This window comes from Lepisma saccharinum, chromosome 4 (assembly GCF_977018435.1).
Source record: "Lepisma saccharinum chromosome 4, izLepSacc3.1, whole genome shotgun sequence".
NCBI lineage: Eukaryota > Metazoa > Arthropoda > Insecta > Zygentoma > Lepismatidae > Lepisma > Lepisma saccharinum.
In genome coordinates, this window is record NC_139232.1 from 54,703,332 (window position 1) to 54,726,276 (window position 22,945).

Genomic DNA, 22,945 nt, shown 5'->3' on the forward strand with positions numbered 1-22,945 from the left:
TACGACCCAATTTTTAAGTTATTATATTAAGAGCAGGATTTTTTCTCAAGGGGAGGGAGTAAGATTTCACATCTTATATCTTCCATTTTATTAGTGTTATAATTTTTTCTGGGAAGAAAGGTTCCGGTACGATTCAAATCGGTTTGATGTTGTGTTCATCATAAGAACTACTCAAAATATTGTTGCATGTTCATAGATATAAAAAAAGCCAGAAAAAACGTGCTGGTTATTATCATTATTTACAAACCATGAAATTGAAATTAAATTGAATATACTTTGGCGTTATTAACAAGTTCAGACTTATGTACGCTATTTAAGTAGAAATTGGATTCGCCTCGCTTCTTTCCATAATCATCTGTTACTTTGTTCACGAACAGTTCTATGTGACGAATAAATGAAGAGTAGTAGACGAATAAGTGAAATATTTTTGTGCTATTTTCACGATGCACAGATATTATAGACCACTTGGGGGAGGCAGTTTCCGCTACCCTGAAGAAGTAACAAGAGGAGAGGACGCCAATTAAAGGGAACAGCGGGGAAAGATTGATGTCCGCGTGCACCAACGCCGATTATTTCGAAGTTCAGATGAACGAGATCATTTTTAATCCACACTAAATGAACTTGGTTTAAAGATTTGCATTGCACCAACGAAATACGACGTTCATGAGATTCCGTTCAACTGATCCGAGATTAATTTGTAAGGCTATATCTGATTGGTTGGTTAAAAACAAATGACAATCAAGAACCACATAGAGTAGTGTGATGTGTTAAAGTATCAACATGTAGGAGAAGAAAATAATTCGGACAGCAAACTTCTCTATATTTGAGAGATGTACTAATCAACCTTGTCGCGACGTATACAAGGATGTTGTAGAGTGTAAAAAAAAATATTAAAAAAGAACTGACCGCACAACACAAAAGGAGAAGGAAAAAGCATGGAACCTTCTTCTACGAGACTTTAATGCCTTACGATATGCATTCGACTTCGATGTGAGGTAAGTATTTGAGTTTTTCATTTCTTAATTCTTATATAATTATATTGTCGTGTCGTGTAAATAGCCAGTAACATGTATTTTCGTAAATATATACAATCATATTTCCAACACCATGTAGCAATATCGTAACATTGCTCTGTTCTAATTTACCTTGCACTTGCACGTATATATATTTGAAGTAGTGGGAGTGTATTGTTTCACCGACCATCCTTGTAGGTATGCCTAGTATTTAGCCTCAGTTGTGACATATTTTGATGATTTTGATGATTTTTTTTATGGATTTTACTGCATTTGACGATGTTCTAGCCCTATTTTTTGCTCAATCTTGTTTTTGAGACTTTTCTTGTAAGGTGGTGGAGCTCATCTTTGTAGGTATGCCATGATCTTACGTGATATAACTTAACCTATTCACTTTTTTACAGCCTTTTACGGGTTAAAATAACCTACAAAGTGTAAAATGATTGTTTCTACGCAACCCTTGTAGGTGGACTTAGTATTTAACCTCAGTTGTGACATATTTTGATGATTTTGATGATTTTTTTATGGATTTTATAGCATTTGACGATGTTCTAGCCCTATTTTTTGCTCAATCTTATTTTGGGATCTTTTTGGTAAGGTGGTTCAATGTAAACGCCTACGGGCCCTCAGCGTAAACGGCAACGCCCACGATGTATGTCGTGGCAATAGGTTCAATGCCCCCACGACTACTTTTGGAGGAGGGGCTTCGCAGTGTTGCCAAATTACTCCACAAAAATTTTACCATATGATATTTCACAGAAATATAAAAAAAAATGGACATTTTTGGAAGTTGGCCCACCCCTTGACTTAGGACCTCTTGCTCTATCTCTTACCGTTCTCGAGATATTTAAGTTTTTTTTATTGAAAATTTCGAGCTGGGTGGCGCTGTCAGCACCATCTATGAGGAAACAAAAAAAAACTAGGTGTTTTGGTGGGTATAAAATGACAAATGGGATCTTACCTGGTATGTTGATTGTGTGTTAGGGAATATTGTAAGTGGTATTGTCTTATATTAGAACGCTCTTTTGATAATTAACTTATAACTGCACACAGGCTGCCGTAATTAACATAAAATATCCCGCCCCTGTTTCTTCTAGCTTGTGCAATGCCAGTTTGGGTAGGATCATAGGGTGAAATGTGATTCTCCTATGATAATATCTGGCTGACTAGCATATGCAATTACGAAGGACATGGCTGTGCATGTGACTTCTAGGATCAAGCCTATGAAATTGGGGTGCTAGTAAGTTGAAACAAATGGCGGGATATTTTGCAAAAAATTTCCATAAACAGCTAATTTCAGACATTAGATAGATTTTTTTTATAAATATATTAATAAAAAAAAAAAGAGGTTAGGAAAATTGTGGCTTCTACAGCTCGACAAGCAGGGGTGCTTTCGCATAAGCTCTTATTAGCCTGTAAGTTGTAATATATCAGTAACAAGCGACCTGTGCTAGAGGTAGATGCTCTTGACATTGTGTTCATGAAAATAAATATTATAGAAGAAAGTGACCAAAGTCGTACCCCAACCCTATGTACGACCCCCACCTGTTCTGATAATGTCCACACCTGAAACCTAACACCGGGAGATGGAAAACTGTAGCTTGGGACGTTGTTGTGTGGTGGACAAGTTGAGACTTGTATTGCTCGCACCAGTAGGCCATTGTGAGATGTGAAAGGTGCACGTGGTCGAGTAAAATAGACGCAGGACATTGGAGTGACGTCTGTTGCAGAACAAAGTCGAAAGTGAGTACATTAGAAATATTACTGCTAATGGAGCTAATAGCCAAGTATATGGTAACTGTGTTATTAGTCCTGTAGTTTTGCGAAGTTATTGCCACGGGCGATAGACAGAGAGAGAGAGTGAGACAGCTTATACGCAGTTTTTCCTACACATGTACTGGGTTTAAAAGGTAACTTGCAACAACTATTTCACTCACCTCCTATCATATAATAAAATAATCACAGGTTTTTTGATACTTACTGTCAGAACATGGTGGTTTTAGACTGTAAATTCAGCCCGATTATTCTATTTGTGGAATATATAATTCTTCTTACGGTATCTTGCGTGGCCCAGTAACCTTGCGTTCAATTTACGGAAGCTATGACGTGTATTTCCTGTTTCGCGAACATGCGAGAACCTTTCACAATGTCGCATCAGATAATATATTGCAAGAGCGAGTTGTTTGTGTATATAAATCTAGTTTTGGGGAATGGACATGAATATAATGTCAAAATTATTGCATAACTTAAAACATTGACATTTATTGCACTAGCAAAGGTAAATGTGGAATGCCCTGCCCCCCCCTCAGCTGTTAGGTTAAACAGCATAAAAATTTTATTACTGATAGCAAGCATTGTCATATGGACAAAACAGATCTAGTAATGAGCTGTCTTGTAAGTCTCTCGAGTAAAGGAATATGATGCCACTATAAACTGTACACAAGATATGCAGTCCCTGGCATGAGATGGACGAGGCTTATGAACCTCGAGCTATACAGTTGTACAATGGATGTTTTTTTTTAAGCATAGCGGTGTGTTTCCGCTTATTTCAATGTCATCGAGCGTGCATGTAAAGTAAAGGGGGTGGGTATAACGGATAATTCATATTTCGATTTCAATATTTTTGCTAGTCACGATTCACCTGCTCTCTAGAAGGACACTGGACGATGGCTAAAACGAGGGAAGGAGAGACTTTTATCCCTTTGATTGTGTGTGATGAAATAGTTTTAGATAATAATAGTAATATAATTTTAGAAACGGCTGTATCGTGATGCGAGGCTGAACGCAATTTCGAAAGCAGTCTCGGGCATTTTCGCGTTCAGCCAACAAGGAAAATGCACATGGAGGGTGCAACGGTATTGTCCATGGATGGTTTTTCTGAATAAACATACATATCAGTTTTTGCAGTATCCAGATGGAACGGAGCTTTTGTTTTGGTTGGACAAGGGGGGTTCAGATCAATGCATGGACATCAAAATAAAAGAAAGAAATTTTACTCCACTGCTCACATGTATTGAGTTTTTCAATAGCACACCTCGCGGGAGCATACTTGCATGTATGCAAAATATAGTTAATAACTTGTTTCTCGAACCTGTGGTCTGTAGATTTGCTTTTGTTGGCAACAGAAACAGAAAAAAATGGCACCATGTTATTGTATACTGATATGGGTGTACTGTAATTATAACAATTTTCTAGTTAGAAATCTATGTTGAAAAGCAATGTAGGGGGACTTGACTGTGTTGGGTCTTATTAACAACTTCACAGCTGTACCTGCACAACTCATCGGCAACAAATCAACAATGTTAGGAAATGTGTGCATGGCTCCGAGAATACAATTTAAAATCACTAATGTGACCCTTCACTTGTGTGTATTTGAATATGGGAAAATTAGACACTTTGAATAATCGAGGAGAACAATCACAAAAAACAGCTTGCAATGGTATGGCGTGCTCAAACTTCAGACATTTTTTTTGTTAATCTGCAAATGCCCATTGCGTACGTACGAAAATTGTAAAGAAAAAAGAAGCGAAGCTATTTTGGCTAATGGTAACTATGAGGATGAATAATGGTTGTTTTGATGAAATTGACGAAGTGGGGCACGTCTGCATTACCCTAACAACTACAATTGCCCCCCCCCCTCCTACACGAGGCGGTTAACACAGGTGTACTTTTGTCGGTCTACGACTCTGAGGGCTTAAGTTACTATGTTTACATATAGAAGAAAAAAAGAACCTGAGCAATAAAATGTAAAAATACATATCCTGATCTAGGTCGGATGACGTAGGTTGCAATCCCACCCCCGATGGCGTATAAGCATGACATAAAATACTGTTAATGGAAAATGTGTCGTTTCTAATGTTCAATATAGAAATCAGATGACAAGAAAAAATGTTGCGAGCCTCAACCCAAACACATATATGATCAGACAGGATGTCAACGATGCGTTCATAACTAACATGTGAGTATTCAAAAATTGAAATAGTGCTGTGGGGAACAAGCAAGTAACTAACTCTCTAAGCTTCTTAAACCCGATGAGGACAAATACAAGCCCATCCTGATCTATTCATTTTTTTCCCATCCTAACCGATTTTGCTTTTAGGTCCATTCGACCCCTCATGGTATACGAGCTCCCAGTGCCCATCTCCCCTAATGGTGGGGAAGCAAATTTATGTGGATATGAAAGAGCGTTATGTGTGGGAGACTATAATTTATACATGTGGTTGCTTGGATGCTTACAGAGGATGACAAGGTACCCAAGGATGCCATTGCTTGTACAATTGAGGTATTTTCTTAAGCACATATTTTGATGAGTGTAAAAGAATTAAGTAACTCACAAGAGACTGAGGCATGGTTCGAATCTCTCGGTCTAGGTATGGATGCAGACAGGCACGAAGTTCTGTTTGTGGACACAATTGATAATGAGAAAAAATGTCCTTCATCCCGACAGCATAGTGGTAATGTTGTTCTTGCCTTGTTCCCGTCGATAACATAGTGGTTACACTGCCTCCTATTAAGATGTTCTTCTCAAAATTATTCAACCACTCTCTCTCTTCTCTAACCAAAAAAGATTTTCTCAAACGTTTAGACGACTACGAAAACGTTGAAATGTAAAATATTTTAATCAAATGAATTCGTTGAATATGCCTAGTCTAAAATAAAATTCAACAATTAATGTTAAACATTTGCCACTCTGAAATGGCGACGGCTATCATCATAACATCACTCGTTTCTAACCTGTCCATATTGACCCTCTCTCTACCACTCCATAAATTCGATTCGAAAGGCACAATCATTCTAGTTCTTGAATAAGACTCGCATATGCCCTCAGAAAAAAGAGAAGAAATAAATAAATCAACTCATGTATATTCTTCATGTACGTACGCTTGGTGACAAGAAAAAGTATGTTTTTTTTTGTTATTTTTTTCGCTGGGTGGCCCGACAGGAGTGGACGAAATAGCTTTTTCATATAAACTGGATGCTTGCTTTCCCTCCAACAATTGAAAACACATTATTTCCAATGAAATATCGACTCAACTACCTAGAATGGCTACCACGGGCACGCAAAATACCGTAAGCCAAGAAAAAAGAATTAAATATCGAGATTTTTTTGTGTGTGTGTTAGAGGAAGAAAGTAAGTTCGTGCTTTGGAAAACGCGATGATGTGTGTGATGATATCTTCGGTCTCCTGTTTAGACTTGCACCAATCATCCTTGTATCGTCTTCTCCCCTGCAGCTGAAAGAAGAGTGTCGAGATTATCGCACCTCATACCACTTATCTCCCGAAGATGGTTCTTGAAAACCATTTCACATGGGATACGAAATTCCGGCGTTGTTCTTGCTATGTTTACAAGTTTCTCAACATCCTCACAATCTCCGTTTAAAGTGTGTTTGAATATTTTACATAGCAGCTCGGACGGTAAATCAGTTATACAAGACTGCGACATATTGTATGTTATTTATACACCCCACCCAAATTTTTGTTTTGCAGCATTGGGTACTATTGTTGACATAACGCCTCTAACACACACACAAAAAAATCTCGATATTTAATTCTTTTTTCTTGGCTTACGGTATTTTGCGTGCCCGTGGTAGCCATTCTAGGTAGTTGAGTCGATATTTCATTGGAAATAATGTGTTTTCAATTGTTGGAGGGAAAGCAAGCATCCAGTTTATATGAAAAAGCTATTTCGTCCACTCCTGTCGGGTCACCCAGCGAAAAAAAATAACAAAAAAAAACATACTTTTTCTTGTCACCAAGCGTACGTACATGAAGAATATACATGAGTTGATTTATTTATTTCTTCTCTTTTTTCTGAGGGCATATGCGAGTCTTATTCAAGAACTGGAATGATTGTGCCTTTCGAATCGAATTTATGGAGTGGTAGAGAGAGGGTCAATGTGGACAGGTTAGAAACGAGTGATGTTATGATGATAGCCGTCGCCATTTCAGAGTGGCAAATGTTTAACATTAATTGTTGAATTTTATTTTAGACTAGGCATATTCAACGAATTCATTTGATTAAAATATTTTACATTTCAACGTTTTCGTAGTCGTCTAAACGTTTGAGAAAATCTTTTTTGGTTAGAGAAGAGAGAGAGTGGTTGAATAATTTTGAGAAGAACATCTTAATAGGAGGCAGTGTAACCACTATGTTATCGACGGGAACAAGGCAAGAACAACATTACCACTATGCTGTCGGGATGAAGGACATTTTTTCTCATTATCAATTGTGTCCACAAACAGAACTTCGTGCCTGTCTGCATCCATACCTAGACCGAGAGATTCGAACCATGCCTCAGTCTCTTGTGAGTTACTTAATTCTTTTACACTCATCAAAATATGTGCTTAAGAAAATACCTCAATTGTACAAGCAATGGCATCCTTGGGTACCTTGTCATCCTCTGTAAGCATCCAAGCAACCACATGTATAAATTATAGTCTCCCACACATAACGCTCTTTCATATCCACATAAATTTGCTTCCCCACCATTAGGGGAGATGGGCACTGGGAGCTCGTATACCATGAGGGGTCGAATGGACCTAAAAGCAAAATCGGTTAGGATGGGAAAAAAATGAATAGATCAGGATGGGCTTGTATTTGTCCTCATCGGGTTTAAGAAGCTTAGAGAGTTAGTTACTTGCTTGTTCCCCACAGCACTATTTCAATTTTTGAATACTCACATGTTAGTTATGAACGCATCGTTGACATCCTGTCTGATCATATATGTGTTTGGGTTGAGGCTCGCAACATTTTTTCTTGTCATCTGATTTCTATATTGAACATTAGAAACGACACATTTTCCATTAACAGTATTTTATGTCATGCTTATACGCCATCGGGGGTGGGATTGCAACCTACGTCATTCGACCTAGATCAGGATATGTATTTTTACATTTTATTGCTCAGGTCCTTTTTTCTTCTATATGTAAACAGAGTAACTTAAGCCCTCAGAGTCGTAGACCGACAAAAGTACACCTGTGTTAACCGCCTCGTGTAGGAGGGGGGGGGGGGGCAATTGTAGTTGTTAGGGTAATGCAGACGTGCCCCACTTCGTCAATTTCATCAAAACAACCATTATTCATCCTCATAGTTACCATTAGCCAAAATAGCTTCGCTTCTTTTTTCTTTACAATTTTCGTACGTACGCAATGGGCATTTGCAGATTAACAAAAAAAATGTCTGAAGTTTGAGCACGCCATACCATTGCAAGCTGTTTTTTGTGATTGTTCTCCTCGATTATTCAAAGTGTCTAATTTTCCCATATTCAAATACACACAAGTGAAGGGTCACATTAGTGATTTTAAATTGTATTCTCGGAGCCATGCACACATTTCCTAACATTGTTGATTTGTTGCCGATGAGTTGTGCAGGTACAGCTGTGAAGTTGTTAATAAGACCCAACACAGACAAGTCCCCCAACATTGCTTTTCAACATAGATTTCTAACTAGAAAATTGTTATAATTACAGTACACCCATATCAGTATACAATAACATGGTGCCATTTTTTCTGTTTCTGTTGCCAACAAAAGCAAATCTACAGACCACAGGTTCGAGAAACAAGTTATTAACTATATTTTGCATACATGCAAGTATGCTCCCGCGAGGTGTGCTATTGAAAAACTCAATACATGTGAGCAGTGGAGTAAAATTTCTTTCTTTTATTTTGATGTCCATGCATTGATCTGAACCCCCCTTGTCCAACCAAAACAAAAGCTCCGTTCCATCTGGATACTGCAAAAACTGATATGTATGTTTATTCAGAAAAAACATCCATGGACAATACCGTTGCACCCTCCATGTGCATTTTCCTTGTTGGCTGAACGCGAAAATGCCCGAGACTGCTTTCGAAATTGCGTTCAGCCTCGCATCACGATACAGCCGTTTCTAAAATTATATTACTATTATTATCTAAAACTATTTCATCACACACAATCAAAGGGATAAAAGTCTCTCCTTCCCTCGCTTTTAGCCATCGTCCAGTGTCCTTCTAGAGAGCAGGTGAATCGTGACTAGCAAAAATATTGAAATCGAAATATGAATTATCCGTTATACCCCCCCCCCTTTACTTTACATGCACGCTCGATGACATTGAAATAAGCGGAAACACACCGCTACGCTTAAAAAAAAACATCCATTGTACAACTGTATAGCTCGAGGTTCATAAGCCTCGTCCATCTCATGCCAGGGACTGCATATCTTGTGTACAGTTTATAGTGGCATCATATTCCTTTACTCGAGAGACTTACAAGACAGCTCATTACTAGATCTGTTTTGTCCATATGACAATGCTTGCTATCAGTAATAAAATTTTTATGCTGTTTAACCTAACAGCTGAGGGGGGGGCAGGGCATTCCACATTTACCTTTGCTAGTGCAATAAATGTCAATGTTTTAAGTTATGCAATAATTTTGACATTATATTCATGTCCATTCCCCAAAACTAGATTTATATACACAAACAACTCGCTCTTGCAATATATTATCTGATGCGACATTGTGAAAGGTTCTCGCATGTTCGCGAAACAGGAAATACACGTCATAGCTTCCGTAAATTGAACGCAAGGTTACTGGGCCACGCAAGATACCGTAAGAAGAATTATATATTCCACAAATAGAATAATCGGGCTGAATTTACAGTCTAAAACCACCATGTTCTGACAGTAAGTATCAAAAAACCTGTGATTATTTTATTATATGATAGGAGGTGAGTGAAATAGTTGTTGCAAGTTACCTTTTAAACCCAGTACATGTGTAGGAAAAACTGCGTATAAGCTGTCTCACTCTCTCTCTCTCTGTCTATCGCCCGTGGCAATAACTTCGCAAAACTACAGGACTAATAACACAGTTACCATATACTTGGCTATTAGCTCCATTAGCAGTAATATTTCTAATGTACTCACTTTCGACTTTGTTCTGCAACAGACGTCACTCCAATGTCCTGCGTCTATTTTACTCGACCACGTGCACCTTTCACATCTCACAATGGCCTACTGGTGCGAGCAATACAAGTCTCAACTTGTCCACCACACAACAACGTCCCAAGCTACAGTTTTCCATCTCCCGGTGTTAGGTTTCAGGTGTGGACATTATCAGAACAGGTGGGGGTCGTACATAGGGTTGGGGTACGACTTTGGTCACTTTCTTCTATAATATTTATTTTCATGAACACAATGTCAAGAGCATCTACCTCTAGCACAGGTCGCTTGTTACTGATATATTACAACTTACAGGCTAATAAGAGCTTATGCGAAAGCACCCCTGCTTGTCGAGCTGTAGAAGCCACAATTTTCCTAACCTCTTTTTTTTTTATTAATATATTTATAAAAAAAATCTATCTAATGTCTGAAATTAGCTGTTTATGGAAATTTTTTGCAAAATATCCCGCCATTTGTTTCAACTTACTAGCACCCCAATTTCATAGGCTTGATCCTAGAAGTCACATGCACAGCCATGTCCTTCGTAATTGCATATGCTAGTCAGCCAGATATTATCATAGGAGAATCACATTTCACCCTATGATCCTACCCAAACTGGCATTGCACAAGCTAGAAGAAACAGGGGCGGGATATTTTATGTTAATTACGGCAGCCTGTGTGCAGTTATAAGTTAATTATCAAAAGAGCGTTCTAATATAAGACAATACCACTTACAATATTCCCTAACACACAATCAACATACCAGGTAAGATCCCATTTGTCCTTTTATACCCACCAAAACACCTAGTTTTTTTTGTTTCCTCATAGATGGTGCTGACAGCGCCACCCAGCTCGAAATTTTCAATAAAAAAAACTTAAATATCTCGAGAACGGTAAGAGATAGAGCAAGAGGTCCTAAGTCAAGGGGTGGGCCAACTTCCAAAAATGTCCATTTTTTTTTATATTTCTGTGAAATATCATATGGTAAAATTTTTGTGGAGTAATTTGGCAACACTGCGAAGCCCCTCCTCCAAAAGTAGTCGTGGGGGCATTGAACCTATTGCCACGACATACATCGTGGGCGTTGCCGTTTACGCTGAGGGCCCGTAGGCGTTTACATTGAACCACCTTACCAAAAAGATCCCAAAATAAGATTGAGCAAAAAATAGGGCTAGAACATCGTCAAATGCTATAAAATCCATAAAAAAATCATCAAAATCATCAAAATATGTCACAACTGAGGTTAAATACTAAGTCCACCTACAAGGGTTGCGTAGAAACAATCATTTTACACTTTGTAGGTTATTTTAACCCGTAAAAGGCTGTAAAAAAGTGAATAGGTTAAGTTATATCACGTAAGATCATGGCATACCTACAAAGATGAGCTCCACCACCTTACAAGAAAAGTCTCAAAAACAAGATTGAGCAAAAAATAGGGCTAGAACATCGTCAAATGCAGTAAAATCCATAAAAAAATCATCAAAATCATCAAAATATGTCACAACTGAGGCTAAATACTAGGCATACCTACAGGGATGGTCGGTGAAACAATACACTCCCACTACTATTTGACATGTATATATGTTTTGTGTTCTGGAGTTAGAAAGTATTTAGAAATATTACGACTTTGTTTTACACAGTTCTCGAATTATCAGCATTGTACACCCAACATCTCTAGCGTTTGCACGCCCTCGATATCACTTTCCGCTCTTTTAATATTCAAAAACAACTGCCTGCAGTCGAAGCGCCAGTATCGTGTACCAGGATCAGACACCAAAACGGTGGCGAATGGCCGATCAGAACATAAACTTGTTTTGATGTTCCTAGATCGCGACCAAGTGTTGAACCGTCTTCGTGCAAAGGAATTTTCCAGTGATCCTTTCCCGATCTGAGTTTAAATTTTGATCTTCTTTCGTGGACACGGCCATTAGAGGCAATGTGCTAAGGGGTTAATCATATGCCGGTTTAGGGGCCCTGTTGCCGCTCCGGCCTACCGGATCAGCAAGTGTTGTCACATTGGATTTCCAGAAAATAGCTAAACCCCGCCTAAAACGGGGATACTATGTCTCTGAAGCAACTAGAGCTAGACTGCAAAGCCAAAACTGGATTTAACTACAACTGAGACCGTTGACGTAATGGACGAAAAGATAAGTACTTGATGCGATTCGTGATTTGGACCAACCTTGCTCCAAAAAAACTAAGTTGTCAACAGTAGTACGTACATCTGGACTCCTCTTCCACAGCTGGAGGAGGGGAATTCTGTCAAACTGACCCGAATGTGTGGTTCTTCTTCCCCTTTCCACCTCTTTGCAAAGAAACAGATGGTTGACAAGGCTCGACTACTATTCACTGGATTTTCGCGGTAACTCTCTCATGAGTGGTAGGTAGTTCCTTGTAGGCGTGATTGCGTCTAAATCACTGAGCGGATTGAGAAAAAAAAGAACGAAATGAACAAAACTCTAGATCAAAGGCATATTGGTGTGGGAGGGGAGGGGTAGGATAGAGATGAGTACGTCTGATGGCCGGTAACAATTTTGAAAGAGTCACGCCACGCCACTGGGTGCATGCCTCTTCATGAATTTCATCATATCATCACTCATCCTCATCGTCACGATTAGCCAAAAGTGGAAGAGAAAACACTTTTGGTGCATCCACAAACAGATGACCTTCCTAACATGATGTTAGTAACATCCCTCTGAATTGTTTCCCAAAGTCCCAACTTATGGTTATTTTGACTCTAAGTTTATCCTTACTCTAAAGCTAAACCCCTTTCCACCCGCCTGGCTCGGAAAACTTCCGGACAAACAACCCCTGGATGACTCATCACCGTAACGGGTCATCTTTTTTTTCTTTTCTTTTCAAATATGGCGGAAGTGTGCAAAGGACGTGCTGATCGGCTCGGGAGAAGATTTTAAAATCCTGCTGGACATCGGGCTGCTGGCTGATTCTTATCTTCACACAAGGAAGAGGTAGTGTCAAGGTTCAGGACTGACATGTGCAAGTGCAACTTCAACGTTAATTAACAGAAAATACTGGAATAATTATCTGACGCTCGTCGCAAGCCATAACCACTGTGCTTCACGCGTACCAACCCAAGATGTCTCGTGCTGTGGCCAAGGAACTCGGCGACCGGCTGGAAAGCTTCGAAAAGCAGGTGCGTGGAGAGCTGGACAGTTTCAAACGAAAAAATGATAATGAAACACAGTCATGAAGCGGGGACCTAAGTGCTACGTACGATTCCGAAGGAATGAAGAAACTCAAAGACGAGCTGAGTAAATTGGAGGCACTGTTGGAGGAAAGTTTCAAAGTGCAAAAGGACGACTTCCATTATTTAGTGGATAGGATAGAATCGCAAGAAGATAGGCTGGACGATTTGGAACAATATTCAAGGCGTGAGTGTCTTCTTATTCACGGAGTGCAGGAGAACGTCCAGGAGAACGTAGAGGAGAAGGTCCTGGACTTATTCCGAAATAAGATGCACGTCGACATAAAGAGTGACCAGATTGCGAGGTGCCATCGTTTGGGAAAACCAAACCGTAGCGTGGCCGAGGCCGTGCAGGAAGGAACACGCTGCATTATTGTTAAATTCGCAACCTACAAAACCAGGCACTCAGTGAGGTCGGCGAAGAAACAGCTAAAAGAAGCCGGGTCGCGAATCTACATCACCGAGTCGCTGACTCCAGTGCGACAGGACATGCTGCGGGCGGCGAAAAAGAAGTTCCGGCGCCGCGCGTTCTACACCGAAGACGGCAGGATCGTGGTGCGCACCGCTACCGGCAGGAAACTCTGGTCCCTGAGCTTTACCCCTCAAAAGACTAGACCCATAAACAAGACTTCTAGGACTCCGTAGCCACTTTAACATTAGTAACCGGTTAACATTGAAATACTTTGTAATATTTCTCATATTTTTATCATTATATATATATACATTATTATTATTATTATTACTAGTTTTTTTCCCCACAAACTTAAGTGTATAATCAAAGTGTATATCCGTGATGACCACCCTCGTTTTATTCTTTAGTTATATGTATTATGAGCGTGTGTTTGAAATCGTTTCCCTATTATGTCCATTGTGTGTATCTTGTGTGTCAACCATCTTCCTTTATGCGAGTGTTTATGTTTATCTGCGTGTGCTCAAGTGCTCCGCATGTGTTTCGGTGCGCGCTGCTGAGAATTATTTCATACAGTTTTCCTTGAGTGATGTTTTAACGTCAAATATACCTGTGATTCACGAACATCCAAGACTTCACAAAAAGGCAACATGTAAGTACCCGAATTTCCTTATCTCTCTCTTCTCCCAATTTGCGTCTACATCAAGGACGTAGCTAGGTTGATCAGTGTGGGGGGCCCAAATGTCAGAAATTCTCTATCAATCCATTAAGAAAATTACCAACAACAACATTATGTGTGTATATATACAACAGAGAGAGAGAGAGAGAGAGAGAGAACGAGAGAGAATGAGAGACAGACAGATGTTAAATTTCAAACAACTCTCATATAGGACACGCGCGCCACTCACCAGCGTACGCAGGTTGTTTTTCTTGGGGGGATATAATTGTAAAACTGCATATTTAGTTGCACTCTAGGGGGTTTCAATTGTACTCAGAAAAAATGCAATCGTGGCTAATTTTAATGCGAGTTTGCTTTATTGAGTTGGCGTTTAAAGTCCACTTTAAGTAAGATGAATCGGAACTGGACCTACAGTTTAAATTATTTTGATTGATTGATTGATTTTAAATTACTGGGTGCGTCGGTACTTAAGGCCATTTTGCACCCTTCTATGTATACGGGGAAATATCCCCTTATCTAAACTTCTGACTGAAAAATTAAAAAATAGGTGTAAATAGCACCTTCGGAAAAAACTAAAAGTGCAAGGTTGTAAAAAGACCTGCACGAGACAAACACAACACATTTAAAAGTCAGAAGAAACAAACTAAAAACCCTCTTTACAGACGATGGAAGAGTCCAGTTCTTTGCAAGAAACTAAAAACATTTGATAAAATACTGCTGTCATCACCGAAGAGAGATGACAAACAGCCGGAAAGGTTAAACGTCTGGTGGAGTTAAGCAAGATCGACATATTCAACGAGAATGTGTCGAATGCTTTGAACAACATTACAAACACGACACAACGGAGGGTCCAGCCCTTGCAGCAAGTGACCATGCGTTAGACGGCTGTGTCCTAGACGTATGCGCGTACGAATAACTTCTTCTCGCCGAGTGGGGCGGGACGAGGAACGCCAAGCACCTACAGTGGGCCTAACAGCATGAAGCTTGTTCCCAGTTTCCGTATCCCACTCGGTCTGCCAAGTGTCAAGAACGCAACAACGGAACACATTCTGCAGGTCGCTAGCTGGCAAAAGGAGAACGAGAACGCCGCCATCTGCATCAGCAGACTTGGCGGCGGCATCAGTTGCTTCGTTCCCCTGGATGCCCACGTGGCTAGGGACTCAACAGAAGTGTACATCAGCACTGGACTGGCAGATAAGGACACAAGCCGTCTGAATATGCATTGCGCTACCGGATGCCGGGAATACGGAGAATCTAGAGTCTGCAACACGCTGGTCGAATCACAGCACACAAGGACTTTCTTCAGCCCATTGACGTCTGCAAAGTCCAGTGCCTTTAGAATGGCGTACAACTCTGTCGTATAGATGGAACAGGCAGGATGTAGCGAGTAACTGGAACTACTGATTCGACTGTTTTGGACCCATCCGTGTAAGACACATTAAAATTGGGGTGTTTCGCACGAAGTTTTAAAAACCGTTGCTGGTATACAACCAGTGGTGTTTCTGAGGGCACTCAGAGAAAAATCGATAGAAGGTACAGGAAACCTCCAGGTCGGGGGAGGCGGAATAAGTGGAGAGACGCCAGGAAGATCACTGTCAACACCAAGTGCTGACAGGATCTCGTCTGCACGAACACCAAGTTGCTCTAGGGTGTAACCTTGCCAGCCTACTCTCGTCTGAGACGGTATGATAAGATGAATGTGAGGGCATCCAGCGAAGATAGAGGAAGTAGTTCACTACCAGCCGCTGTCTTCGCAAAGACAGCGACGAATCAGATGCCTCTACATACAAACTGGCGATAGGACTGATGCGAAAAGCACCAGAACACACACGAATACCAGCATGGTGAACGGTGTCTAGGGTGCGAAGCCTAGATGGGCGGGCAGACGAGTACACAACACATCCGTAGTCACGGTTTGACCTGATGAGTGAACGGTACAGGTGGAGCAGTACCGTCCTATCAGCACCCCAAGAAGTATGAGCTAAAACGCGTAAAAGGTTAAGAACTCGAAGACAAGAGAACACTTTTTTCTCTCGTGGTTTTTGATTGAGCGATTTGTTTTGTTTTACTTCCTTTTCTGCCACTTTTGGCTAATTATGAAGTTATGATGAAATTGATGAATGGACTGTTAAATATTTTATGAAGCCATTATTGAAACCTGATACTGCATAATGTAATGATTAACACACCGGACAGAACAATACTAACAAAACATATTGAGTCGCTTCACAGATTATATCACACTATGAAAAATTAACGTGAACATATTTTAGTATGAGAATCTTTTCTATCAAAACATTTTAACACTTCCCCTTACTCAAATATGCATACAAACATATGAACATAATTATTTTATACCTAACTGTGATACATAATTATCACGCACAATTTTAGATGCAGGTTTTGTTAATAAATCTGCCATCATATCATTCGTTGGTTGATAAACCAAATTAAAATCTCCTTGTTGAACAGCATTCCTAATAGAATGATGTCGTACATCAATGTGTTTTGTACGTCTATGCGGCTGAGAACTTTCAATAATTTTATGAACACTTAAATTATCATTAAAAATTGTAATTGGCGCCTTAATATCAATTATCTCTGATAACAAATTTTTCATGAATTGTGCCTCTTTGGCGGCATTACCCAAACTATAATACTCTGCTTCGGTAGTTGAGTAAGCAACAGTTCGTTGTTTCCTTGATTCCCAATTTACAATTGAACCTCCAAATTTTACAAATAAACCACTCTATGATTTTTTATCTACCAAATCACTAGCCCAGTCAGCATCTATGTACACTTTTACGTCATTTTCACCTTTTTGAAACTTAAGTTTATAATCTAGTGTACCTGCCAAATATCTCAAAACTCTTTTTGCTGCAACCCAGTGTCTTACATCATAACAATTATTGAATTGACCGAGTTTAATACAAATAAAAGCGATATCTGGTCGCGTACGAAATACCAATTGCTGATAGGGAAATTTGGTTTCACATTTCTCATCGTTTTTAACTCCATGGGAGTTGAAACAGTTTTGCAATTATTCATACGAAAACACTGAGATAAAGTCAGAGTGTTCAGTTTCTTATTCCTGTCATCCTAAATTCCTAGACAATGTCTTAGTGGTCCCAAAAGTTTGATATCAACATTTTCTTTCAGTACATTGATCAACATTTGTTTTCGCATGCATCTTCACTAAATACAAAAATATCATCAACATATAATGCTACAATCATCTTTTTACCCTTTATACGTTTTGTATACTCATTTTCATTTTTATTAACACATCATGTATTTTCTGATTCCAAGCTCTACTTGCTTGTTTTAGACCATACAAAATCTTTTTGAGTGGACATACTTATTATCAAACTAATAACCTTGTGGCTGTTCCATATAAATTATCTCATTTAAATCACCATTTAAGAGCGCAGTACTTATATCAATATGCTCTATGTCCATATTGTATTCCACACCAATAGCAAACAAAAGTCTGAGAGTAGAGTGTCTTACAACAGGTGCAAACGTCTCTTCATAATCGATACCGTATCGTTGCGTAAAGCCCCGTGCTACTAATTGAGCTTTCTATCTATCTATGTCTCCATTTACATCTGTTTTTACTTTATATACCCATTTACATTTAACTACACTCTGGTCCTTTGGACGATCTACTAATTCCCAAACTTCATTTTTAAAGAGTGATTTATATTCGTCACCCATCGCTCTCTTCCATTTAGAATTGTCTTTGCATGTTGTGGCATCTTCAAAACTTACAGGTTCTTCAAAACTCACAAAAGATGCGTTGGACAAATCATACTCCCCTGTCCAAATTGGTAATTGCTTATTTCTAACAGGACTACCATTTTCTTGTTCTATATTTTGAAATAAATTACTATCTACATTTGAACATTCAGCAGGTTCTGAATTTATTATTTCTGATAATTCACTGACATTACTATCAACACATAAAGTGTCACTTTTCTTCTGAATTCTGTATACTATCTACAACATTTTGACTGTCATTGTATTTAACTTGTGATCCATTAAATTGTAGCTGTACAGTCAGAGGTAAAATTACATCGGAAGACATGTCAGTGTTGACATCTGTCCCATCGACACATGATCCTGGAACATTTTCCAGGAATATAACACTTCTTGCTTTAATAACCTTATCAGGATCTGAAGTATCGGCTAATCTATAACCTTTTGCAAACTCACAGTATCCTACGATAATGTATGGTTTCGACTTACAATCCCTCTTCTTTCGTTGATGGTCTGGTGTTAAAACATATGCTGTACAACCAAATACAAGAAGATGACTTAAATTAACCTTATGTCCTGTCCACATTTCCTCTGGAGTAGCATCTTTAATTTCAAATGTAGGACAAACATTCTTCAGGAATACACCTGTTGAAATTGCTTCAGCCCAATATCTCTTACTGAGATTAACATCATGAAGCATGGTTCTAGCTTTTTCTACAATTGTTTCGTTTAGTCTCTCAGCAACTCCATTTTGTTGCGGAGTATATGGAATACTTGTCTCATGGATTATACCATGTTCACTGAGATATGCAGAAACTTTTTTGTTGCAGTATTCTGAACCATTATCTGATCTATGTTTCTTGATTTTTAAATTACACTGATTTTCTTCAAAAGCTTTGAACTCTATCACTTTTCAAATACTTCATGTTTACATTTAAGAAAATATACAAAACCCTTGCGAGTATAATCATCAGTAAAAGTAACAAGATATCGTGCACCGCCCCAACTTGATTCGGACATTGGTCCACAAACATCAGAATGTATTAACTTAAGTTTATGTTTAGCTCTTTTTGCCATTCCCTTGTGAAAAGATACAGTTTTTTGCTTCCCCTCAATGCAAGGAATACATGGTTTGGGGGTGTCATCCTGAAAACATATTCCATCACCTAAATTATCTCTCAATGATATCATTCCTCTTAGACTCAAATGACCTAAACGTTTATGCCATACATCTTGTGAAGCATTAACTGACAACATAGCTACTGTCTGTCTCTTCACAATTTTCAAGAGAATTTACAGTAGTATTGTTTAAATTCATCATTGACATATTTTCAGCCTGGTCTAACTTATAAATACCACCTACCTTTGGTGCTGTAAATTTTGGAGTAGCGTTACTCTCAATATCAGATACATTGTAACCACTACACCTTTGTTATCAAAAAGCATAACATAACCTTTTTCAGTAACTTTTCCTCCGTAGCCAAGCGGGTTAAGGCGTTCACTCGTCTTGAGATCGGTCGCTGCGGGACGGCTTAGGTTCGAATCCGGCTCTGGTCGGAATTTATTCGGCCTACGTATAGGGCCCGTGGCAACCCACCATCGTGAGGAAATTGGGGAGCTTCGAATGATTATGCGTAATCCGGTCACGGAGACCTACTATAACTGCTGGGGATACGTCCGGCTGACCCCCCGACAATTCCAATACTGGTTGAAGATCTCCACGCTTAGAGGTGACGAAGGAAAGCGTGGGAGGGAGACCGGCAGTCGGTAGGTACGCCTAGGCCCTTCATGGGCTGTTGCGCGACGGATTATTATTTATTTACTCTCAAATACCCATGCCCAGGCCGGGATTCAAACCCAGGACCCATAGCGTCATAGCGCGATGTGCTAACCATTCCGCCACGGGGACCCGCTTTTCTCCCCCCCCACATACACACACCTATTGGAACACGGGAAAACTGCCTCTTGTTTGTAACTTGTTGTCTATTTCTATTCCTTTCTAACTTCCGATTTTCATTTCTTATTTTAGTATCTCTTCCTTCGTGTTTGGTTCTTCTCTTCTCGAACATTTATTTCCCTATGTATACATTTTTTGTCTGTTTCTTCTGTATTCTTTCTCTATATTGATCTTTTAGTATTCATATTTCTTGTCTGTCTCTTTTCGTCTGCTTTGCTTCCTATTTCTCTCTGTCTCTCACTCCTCTATATCTTTCTCTCTCTCTCTCTTCTATTTCTTTCTCTGTCTTTTATATTTCTCTTTGCTCTTTGCTACTTCTTCCTCTATCTCTCGCTTTTCTCTTCCCCTCTCCTTTGCTTTACTATCTCTGTTTTTTTATTAGAAAAATGGAGTAGGAATGCATAAAAATCTAGAATATGTTAACCTTATGTATAAAGGATCAGAAATATTACTTTAAAAAATCACTGAATGCTAGAGACAATGGTTCTACCAGTGGCGTACCCAAGAATTTCGAAAAAAAGGGGTACATATAGTTTGTTTTTTTTATTAGTCAATACTCATTTTGACAAATACTGCCAAACGATTCCACTGCCGCCGTCAGAAAATTGCCAGAAATTTGACATGTGCTATACTCGGCCGGAGACTATTACGAAAGAGTACAGTAATCTTGTCCTCCAAAATTATGTACTTCGTTATGAGCATGTAATCACTTTTTGAAAAGTGATTTTAGTATAATGTTAGAGTGTGTTGTACGTGCAGTGTCTCTCAAAAGTTTTAGGACAGCGACATTTTAAACTAGGCAACCCAATTTACACAAGGCGTTGGTGGGTTGGGTGTAGAGTTAGGATCAATTTCAGGGTTGCCACATGCACAATAGATATTTATGAAATACGCAAAATAAACAAAACCAAGTATTATTGTATAAAAATATTAAAAATATCAGATTTACGTATGTCGCAAATGAGAAATACTTTCTGAAAGAAAGAGAAGAGATTATCTACTATTTCATCGCTGATGAGTCTACACAAAGGAAAAGAAGAGAGGGAACGAAAGGGGAGGGAACGAAGGTGGAGAAACGAGAGGAAGCGAAAGAGGAAGAAGAAAAGTAGACGAGGGAAGAAAAGAGAAGATAGAAGAGGAGAGGAGACGTAATGAGAAGAAAGGAAAAAGGAAATTTGAGCAAATAGGAAACGAGAGGGGGCAAACGAGATGAGATGAGAGGAGAAGAGGAGATTGAAGAAGAAAGGAGAAGACGTATAAGAAGGGCGTGGATAGTAGAGTAATCGAGGAGATGAGTGCAGTAAAGTCGGAAATAGAAAATAAGAGAGGAGATAAGATGAATGGAGAAGAGTTGGATGCAGACAAGAGACGAAAACAGAAGGGGAGACGATATGAGATAGAAGCAGAGAAGAAGGAGAGTAGAGAAGAAGGAGAGGAGAAGAAGAGAAGATACTGGAGACGAGAGGTGAGAAGAGGCTGTTGCAGAAAATATGGTATCAACGTCTAGTATTGATGCATTGATCAAATTATCGAAATCAAACATTCAATAATATTTTTAAATTGCGATCTCTTGCTGCGAAATGTCCCCTGTTGGAGTTCAGAGCAAGATAAATCTTCCACGTGAGATTTGCGATTTTACCTGCAATTACACCACTAAAAACATGAATGTAATTTTCATATTTATAAGAATTATCCAATTTTTCTCCACTCCTCATTTCGTTGATATGGAGATTATAATATTTAATATTTAATCGTTAATGCCACACAGTATCATTCCATTTCACACGGCGAGGACAACGAACACAATGGGATATGTCTAAAACTTACGAAAAGTTTCTGCCACAGGAGAGGTTTCGAGCTTACGACCATCAGATTGACAATCCTTAACTGTAATCATTACTTTACAAGCTTTCGTTTCCCAAAATAGGTAGAAGAAGCTGATCAATGAGAAATAGAGATGCAACTCGCCTCCTTGCTTAGTTGACGTATACACGTATCCATAGATTTGTATAATTACATCATGTAATTGAGACTTTTACAATATCTACATAAAATAATTAAAGTTGGAAATTACATACCATTTTTAAAATATTTTTCAAATGCCAAGAGAGGTTACTAACTGGTTAATTTCGATATCTAAAACAATTGCAGATTCATTCCAAATGTTCGAATTTCGTGCATGGCACAGATTAGTGCATGCGTAGATGCTGTAGTGCTGTTTTACAATGTGAGCAAGACCATATTCGACTGGGGCGACACAAATAAAATGTCCTTCTCATCAAATATTTTTAGCATTACAATAAAATTGTGAATGTTATGAAGAATGATAATCACATTTTTCAAAATCTTTTTGGCCCCTTTGATGCATTTGGGAATATGTTTCATAGAAAGTGACTGATTAGATGCTTGAAAATTAGGATCCTTTGTGATTTTTTAAAGTTACTGTAAAACTGTTTTCTCCTTTGGCTCTATATCGGGTAGGGATAGGCGGGTTGAAGGGGATAGTGACCTGAAAGCACAAGACAACAGTGTCGAAGATAACTTCCGAGACGATCTTCCATCTTCAGGAGCCGGCCCCCGTGGCGGAGTGGTTAGCACATCGCGCTACGACGCTAGGGGTCCCGGGTTCGAATCCCAGCCTGGGCATGGATGTTTGTTAGTGTCCATTCATTAATTTCATCATATCATCACACATACCCATCTTCGCAAATTAGCCAAAGTGACACAAAAAGCGAAGTAAAATAAAGCAAATGAATCAATCAATCACCTTCAGGACTAATCAACCAAAACCATTCAACGGGATCTGCATACTGCGAACATTGCTCGTAGAGCAGATATTCCAAAACCATTGGCGAAATCGCGTAATGCTGTGAAGCATCGAAAATTGTGGCGAGAACACAGAGGCTGGACAGAACTGCAGTGGAAACAAGTCATCGGGTCTGGAACGCTTGCGGGAGCCTTTCATGTTGACTGCCTTTTCCCTACTGATAAGCATGGAGGGAGTTC

General features: G+C 39.2%; 1 protein-coding gene across 2 annotated transcripts in view; it reads right to left on the reverse strand.

Moving 5' to 3' along the window:
* The window catches only part of LOC145987156 (deoxynucleoside triphosphate triphosphohydrolase SAMHD1-like), a 295,372-nt gene that overhangs the window by 37,129 nt on the left and 235,298 nt on the right, over positions 1-22,945 (reverse strand). The window lies entirely within an intron of this gene.